We start from the raw sequence: 7,992 nt of genomic DNA on the forward strand, positions 1-7,992 counted from the left end.
CGCTCATTGGTGTGGAAGCTTCGAGAGGGGGATGCCAACACACATGTCGTCCTCGTCACGTGACAGCCGTTTAAAATTACGAGGTATGTCCCAAAATAGCCCTAGTGTTGCTTTAAGAAAGGGACGTTAATATAGCTAAACTAAACTCTTCGACTCAGCATGGCGCAGATCGCTTCGAAATTGGATATTGGATCAATTGGAGAGCATTCGATTCTCGAACGAGCAGAATGTAGGGCGAGATTCAGCTTAACAATGATTCTGGCTTTTCATTCATTTAAAGGGGGCTAGAGACTCGCTATTGGTCTCCCAACATCTGAAATCCACTCCATGACAACGGCGATTCGAAAATTCGGCAGGCGCCCTGTACGAATACACAGACTTCAAGTGTTTGGAAAAACGTTCTATCACCACCTGCTATCAGATGAAGGTATCAGGTATTGGAAAGAGCCTTTTTTTTGTGAACGAAATAATAAAGAAACTGTCGCAGTTGTCAAAAAATTCGAACTCGAGATATTCATGAATCATCATGTTTTAGATTACCTTGGATTCGATTTTGGATTTTATCCATTTGGATTTTTGCCGATTTGCCCGTCTGTGACAAATCTTCAATATTCTCCCCAAAGTCTCTCTTCAACCAAGTAACTGGAAGATATTCTTTTCTTGACATTCCATGGACCATTCCCCTCATATCTTCGCCGTTTTAATCTGATCCTTAACGCATTCTACCCTTTCTGAAATCGATGCCATTCCGATCCACTACGCAACAGAATGTATCCTGACTTCTTCTTTCCACGTGACCAAGCCAACATTTGAACTAGAACGAGTTTGGTTTCGTAGTGGTGCCTCTTCCCATGGATCCAGGAAGAAAATTCAGAGATTGATTCGTCAACTCGAAGAAAATCGATCTATTTAGATTTAAAGAACACTATTCCCAAGAGTAGCACTGTCCATATATATATTTATTTTCTGTTATTTTTGTGTTTGTACATAGTATTTATTTATATTTTCTGTTATTTGTGTGTGTGTGTATAGTATTTATTTGTATTTTTTTGTTTCTATCCTCATTTCTATCAGCCGTTTTTGTTAATCGTATTATTATTATTTTTTTTGAACTTTGTAATCACAAACAAACTGTTAAGTCTGTTTATGTAGATTAGCCTAAGTTTTCAGTTTCTGTTTGATAGTTTGACTACTAAGCGAAAGCCATTTCTAATTTGAATTTCAAACAGCTCATTGCTCTCGGCTTTCTTTTATCCATTACCAAATGTTAATGAATAAATGTCAAACGTCGAACATTTGGGTGATAGTCACATCGATGGGTATAACAAGAGGGTGTTTCGATGTCTCTCCCACTTTTTGCTCATTACACTTTAAATAACCATTAGGTTATAGTTGCAGTGGCATGAAGCGATATTGTGCTGTGTGTCTGTGACAAATATATCTCAAAAATGCTTTGAACTATTGTGAAAAATTTATTTTCGTTTGGAAATATTACACATTCATTCACTACAAATAAGTTTATAAAATTCTATTGAATGAACTTTCAGGAAACCTACTTTTTATTGAAAAGTGAAAAAAAAATGAAATGCTTTGAAGGATCCCTCTTGGAGTATTAAGAATGGCTGATTGGATGATATTGTATGGATGGATGGTTGAATTTTATTTTTAAGAATTGAGATCTGACTGTTTTAATTCTTGAAGTGACAAACAAGCAATGTGCGCAAGATACTGTTATGGAACTTCAGGGTTCTTTCTGATTTGTTGGTCGATGAAGAAACAGTCCTTGAGTAACGAACGACGACTTTTATTAAACAAGAAGACAAGAATACGCAGACAACAAATATACAGCCAAGTCAAACACAGGCAACACTTGAGCGCTTTATAAAAAAAATGATAGAATTTTGTTTTAAAGTCCATCTTTTAGAATTGACATTTATTTTTATATTTGTATTTATATACGTTTTAAGGCTATATTACTTCTTTAGATACTATTTTCTCATATTTTAATCTTTGGTAGAATTTTCTCACGGGAAACCTCATAAATTAAAATCTAATGAATACAGTTTTTTTTTTTTTTTTTTTCAAATTTGATGTAATAATTTCTCAGCAGGTTCTGCAGGTCCTGAATTAGAGATTACCCAAGCAGCAAGAGAAGTCGCTAAACGATTGGCCAAGCATCGCATCCATCTGATATACACCGCCCGTATGTTGCCAATGTCACCTTTGCATTGGCGCGACATCGGATTCTGACCATATTTTTTACTGTCGCCTCTGAATCGATAGATCGCTTTTTCATCGGGGCGAACTCCTACGGCGACTTAGTGAAAAAGACCGGCTCAAAGCAATCGGCCCATAGTCGCCTCGATGTCTGGAAAGTTGTTTTTCCTAGGCGGCGCTATGCGAACATATTTTAGAAATTTCCCATGAATCACCTGGCGTGTATTGGATTTTGAAATTCAATCAGCAACGTACTGTCATTTCAAGAAACTTGGTAAGTGTAAAGTATTTATTATTATATATTTGTAAATAATATATTATTTATTCTAAATAGTGAATAAAAAATTTTATTTTTGTTGAAGCCGTTCGAACTTGTTGCTTACCTGAAACATGGAGTTGCACGTGATATTATTAGCGTTAGGCGTAAGCGACCATTATCATTTCTTTTCTTGTTTGTATTCTTTTCAAGTGATTTTATTTCTTATCTTTTTGTGTGTGTGTGTTCTTAAATTATTGCAGATATTTTTCCATTTCATTTACAATGCCTTTCTTTTTGTTAACAACAATTTCTAATGAAAAAAGTTTTAAAAAAATATTAAATTGCGTTCTTATGTTTTGGTTTTGCATTTTTATTTCGACATAAGGCTAAAAAAATAGATTAGCAGAATATATTTATTGTAAATTTCAAAAAAAAAAAAAAAAAAAAAAATCTTTAAAACTTGCAATTATGTAGTTATATTTCAATACTCTTATGTGAATAGTTTATAATTATTTCACCTTTCATGAAATAGTAACATAAATTTTACACCCATTAGTTTATATTATTTTTCTCTATTGTCCTAAACATTATTATAATATTTGCCTATATAGTTCATTATCAGATTGAAAACATTATCAAGCTTATGAAGTTCTATAAGACTTTTACTCCTTATTTACATATCTCCAATTCTCAACAAATATTTTATTTGTACTTTTAAAAGAAGTGAAAGCTCAGTCATTATTCTAATTAAGGAATATGTTTTTTAGGTTCATCAAATCTGCAAAAAGAAGAGTGGACTTGAAGAAAAGTATATGTATAATTCTTTATATGTATTACCAGCAAAATATGAAATCCAGTATTCTATAGAATGCCCAAGCATTGTATATAATGCCTAAAACAAGCCAGTAATGTATGAAACAATTTGTATGAAACATTTTCTAAGCATTCTATAGAATGCCAAATGACAACCTGGCAAAGTATGAAATACATCTCTCATTCAATGAAATAAAAATTTTGTGCAACCTTTGTTTCAAAACTGAAAATGCAATTAAAGATAAAATAAATTTTAAAATTGATCTATAAATATAAACAAAAAAAAAATTTCTCACTATTTTTTTGGAAACTACTGTGCAAGTTTCTATTCCTGACTTCAAAAAAGAGCAAAATATTGGAAGTTATAATTAATGTGAAGGAGTATGGTTTCTACCTACTTGGAACATCAGAAGGAAATTTAAAACAATTATATGTGAGACAATTATATGTCCCAATTCACTTTATATCCTAAGAACTTGTTTAGAATTGAAGATATTCCAAATCACAAAATTTCTCTCTGGTCAGTTGCAATTACTCAGAGCAGTGGAAGCAATCAAGGATTTATCAGATGTTTGTGTTTAAGTGCCAAAATATGTAATGTCTTTTCGTGAAAAATGTAGTAAAATTTCAAAATGTTGCAATGTGATAGGCTTGAATAACAAGTAGGTAAATTTTAATTTCTGATTTTTTTTATCTGAAAACTTATTTGCCTTAATTAGAAAGGCATAAATTTTGTTTTGTACAACTTTTATTTTTCTATATAATTTGAATAAATTTTTTTTAATGGCAACCTCATTATTTTTTCAGACTGACAATTCAAGTGATTTTATAATTCTATTTAGCTTAGTTAATTTTCCTTTTCATTTACAATTTTTCTATGAAAGAAGTTTAATAAAGTATTAAATAACGTTTTTATATTTTGGTATTGAAATAACATTTGTGTAATTATTTTTATTTTGACATGAGGCTAAAAAAAAGTTAAGCAGAATGTATTTATTTAAACTTCAAAAAATAAAAAATAAATCTTTAAAACTTGAGATTATGCAGACACTTTTGAGTACTCTTATATGAATAGTTTCAAATTATTTCACATTTCATAAAACAGTAACATAAATTTTACTCCCATTAGTTTGAGTTTTTTTTTTCTTTCTTATCCTAAACATTATTATAAAGTTTGCTTACACAGTCCAGTATCAGAACAAAAATATTATGCTTATGAAGTTCTATAAGACTTTCGCTTGTTAATTACTCATCTCCAATTGTCAACAAATGTTTTATTTGTACTTTTAAATGAAGCGAAATCTCAATTACTATTATAATTGTTTTCTAGGTTCATCAAATGTAATCAAAAAGGAAAAATGAAATGTATAAATAAATGTATAATTCTTTATATGTAGCTGAAGATTCAGTTATATATTCATATATATAATATTTATATAAATGTGTGTGGATTTATAGAAATTTCAAACTCAAATTTTTTATAAATGACTTTGTGTCAATATTATTTATTCTTATAAATTATAAGTCATAGTTTCAGGATTTTGCTTGGGTGTATAAGTCATTACAGAAAATTCAGTAAAAAATTTCAAGTAAATTATTATTTTACTTTGTATTTCTAAAATATTATTTAATGAAGGTCTTTGTAAATAAATTGTTTTGCATAGTTGTTTTTCTTTTCTCCTAAAAATAAAGAGGGGAAAATAATAATTAAAAAAATATTTGTCTAAAGAAATTTTGTATAATTGAAAGTAGTGTTTACATTTTTAGGTATGGAGTTTTTGTGAAATATTCAGAGAATCATAGATCAAATTTGGTTCTTGTGCCATGAAACAAAACCAAACTAATCATAGATTTTAAAAAATTGGAAATTTGAAGTAAATTGTTAATTTGTGCTTGTAAACTGTTATCAATTGGACATTAGCTAACACTAACATTTGTAATGAGGTATAAAATTTCTACACTATAAAGTAACTTTGTAAGTTAATAATAAATAAGATTTCGTATAAGTGAAAGAAGTGTTGTATTTTTGTGCATGGAATTTTTGTGAAACATATTTTTCAAATATTCAGAGTTAATCATAGATCAAATTTGGTTATTTTGCCACAAATCTAAACCTCACTAAACATAAATTATGAAAATATTAGAAATTTGAAGTAAGTTATTAAATAAGAAGTAAGTTTGTGCTTGTAAATTGTTGTTTATTGAATACACTAACATTTATAATGAGGTTTAAAATTAATGCAATATGAATTAACTCTGTAAATTAATAGTAAATAAAATTTCCTATAATGGGAAGAAGTGTTCCATGTTTGGGTATGGAATTTTTGTGAAATATTCAGTGTTAATCATTAATTAAATTTGGTTCTTGTACTACAATACCAAACAACTAACTATAGATCAAGAAAATATTAGAAATTTGAAGTAAATTATTAATTTGTGCTTGTAAAATGTTATATGTTGGACATCAACTGACACTAACATTTATAATGTGTAAAATTTCTACAACTTGAAGTAACTTTGCATGTTAAAAGTAAATATAAGGAATTTTGTAGAATTGAAAGAAGTGCTGCATTTTTGTGTATGGAATTTTTGAGAAATATTCAGTGTTAATCAAAGATCAAATTTAATTCTTGTGCCATAAAACCAAACTAATCATAGATAATAAAAAAAATATTAGAAATTTGAAGTAAATTATTATTTTGTGCTTGTAAAATGTTATTTATTGGACATTAGCTAACACTAAAATTTATAATGAGGTATAAAATTTCTTCATGAAGTAATTTTGTAAAGTCAATAGTAAATCGAATCAGTAAAATTGAAAGAAGCATTACATTTTTGTATATGGAATTTTTATGAAACATATTTGTGAAATATTCGGGGTTTAACATAGATCAAATTTGGTTATTTTGCTACGAATCTAAACCTCACTAAACATAAATTATGAAAATATTAAAAATTTGAAGTAACTTATTAATTTGTGCTTGTAAAATATTTTCTATTGAAGAAACATATAATAGGAATTATATAATTTAGTGTTTTAAACTATTTTTAACCAATGCATTAAATTTTAGGGTGTTAAAATAGGAATTTGTGTTTTATTCATTATTCTTTAGGAATTATTTGTTTATTACTCACATTAAGCAATATAAAAGTGTGTATAGTAAAAAAAAATATTTTTTTAATAAGAATTATATATTTTTCTGTTTCGAATTTTTATAAAATAGCTTTTAAAAACAGATGATATAGGCAATATATATAATACATCTACTTTTAAATTTATAATATCAGTTAAAATCATACTGATTAATTATATAATTGAAACTATGATTATGTTATTGCTTCCCATCCATTAAACAATGAAAATAAATAAGAATGAAGGAAATAAATCTTATATGTAGATAGATGTTCAGGGGATCAAATTTAAAATTATTTCAGATAATTTTAACATTTGTTTATTTTTTTAAAGAGCAGTAAAAAAATGTCATTTAAACATTTTATAGGGTAAGATTGTGGTAAAATCTATGCTATAATAATAGTTAAAAAAAGTTGGAAGAATTGTTAGAATGACATTTTCCATGAATTTTTTATCAAAAGCAAGTATTTTATGGAATTTTAAATTTATCAAAATAAGTAACAAACACTATTATTAATAGGTAAAAAAGAAAAGTAAACTATTCAAAATATCTCGTATTTTCAGTCTTTTGACAAAATTTTGAAAGTATGATAGTTTTAAATATTATGACACTAGTTTCTAGAGTTTGAGAAAATTGAATAACCATTAAACTAATATTTCAATTTGACACCAGCAAGTGTTCAGAAATAAATTGCCTAATGATTGGTATTTGGTTGCCCATTGCTAAAATACATGGGGAAATGATTGGTATTGGGTCGCCCATTGCTAAAACACATGGGGAAATGATTGGTATGGGGTCGCCGATTGTTAAAACACATGGGGAAATGATTGGTATTGGGTCGCCCATTGATAAAACAGGTCGCGAATTGCTTGGTATAACGTCGCCCGTGATAATAACAAGTCGCCAAAGGATCGGCGAATTCGTCGAAAACAAGTCGGGGCGACCATCGCGCGGCGAACCGCCGGGGGACATGATCAATGTCGGGGCGAGATCGCCTCCGATCTCGCTCGTTCCGTGGGGCGATGGTTGGCCAACGATCTTTTGCTGCTTGGGTAAGTAATCTATTCATTTAGAAATATTTTATAGTTGTTTTAATGCTTCACAAAGTGAAAAGAAAGATTGAATATTTCATATTGTTTATCAGTGGAATCTCATTATTTAAAGAGTGAATAGAAAATATCTCATTTTTAAGTTTAGGAATATAATAATATAATTCTTAAGTCATCTGCAAAATGTTAAGTAAATTATTTGTTAAACCTCTAACTAGAAGACTTTTTAGCAAAATATAAATAAATGAAAGCGCTTTTTTTGAATTTTTAAAAAACTTTTACCACTTAACACGTATACTTTGGTATCATAGTTTTTTTAAAATCATTTTTAAGCAAATATTAAAAAAAAAAAATATCACTTGTCTACTTCCGAATGTTTTTCAAAAAATTCATCGCAAACGGAGTCATATACCTCAACAAGAATATTATTAACTAAGACAAAAAGTTCTCTTTCGCGAATGAATTTCACTTTTTATTACTTTCTTTGTTATTTAATTTTAAAAATATTAGCATACACGAT

The sequence above is a fragment of the Argiope bruennichi genome, chromosome 7 (genome assembly GCF_947563725.1).
Source record: "Argiope bruennichi chromosome 7, qqArgBrue1.1, whole genome shotgun sequence".
Classification (NCBI taxonomy): Eukaryota; Metazoa; Arthropoda; class Arachnida; order Araneae; family Araneidae; genus Argiope; species Argiope bruennichi.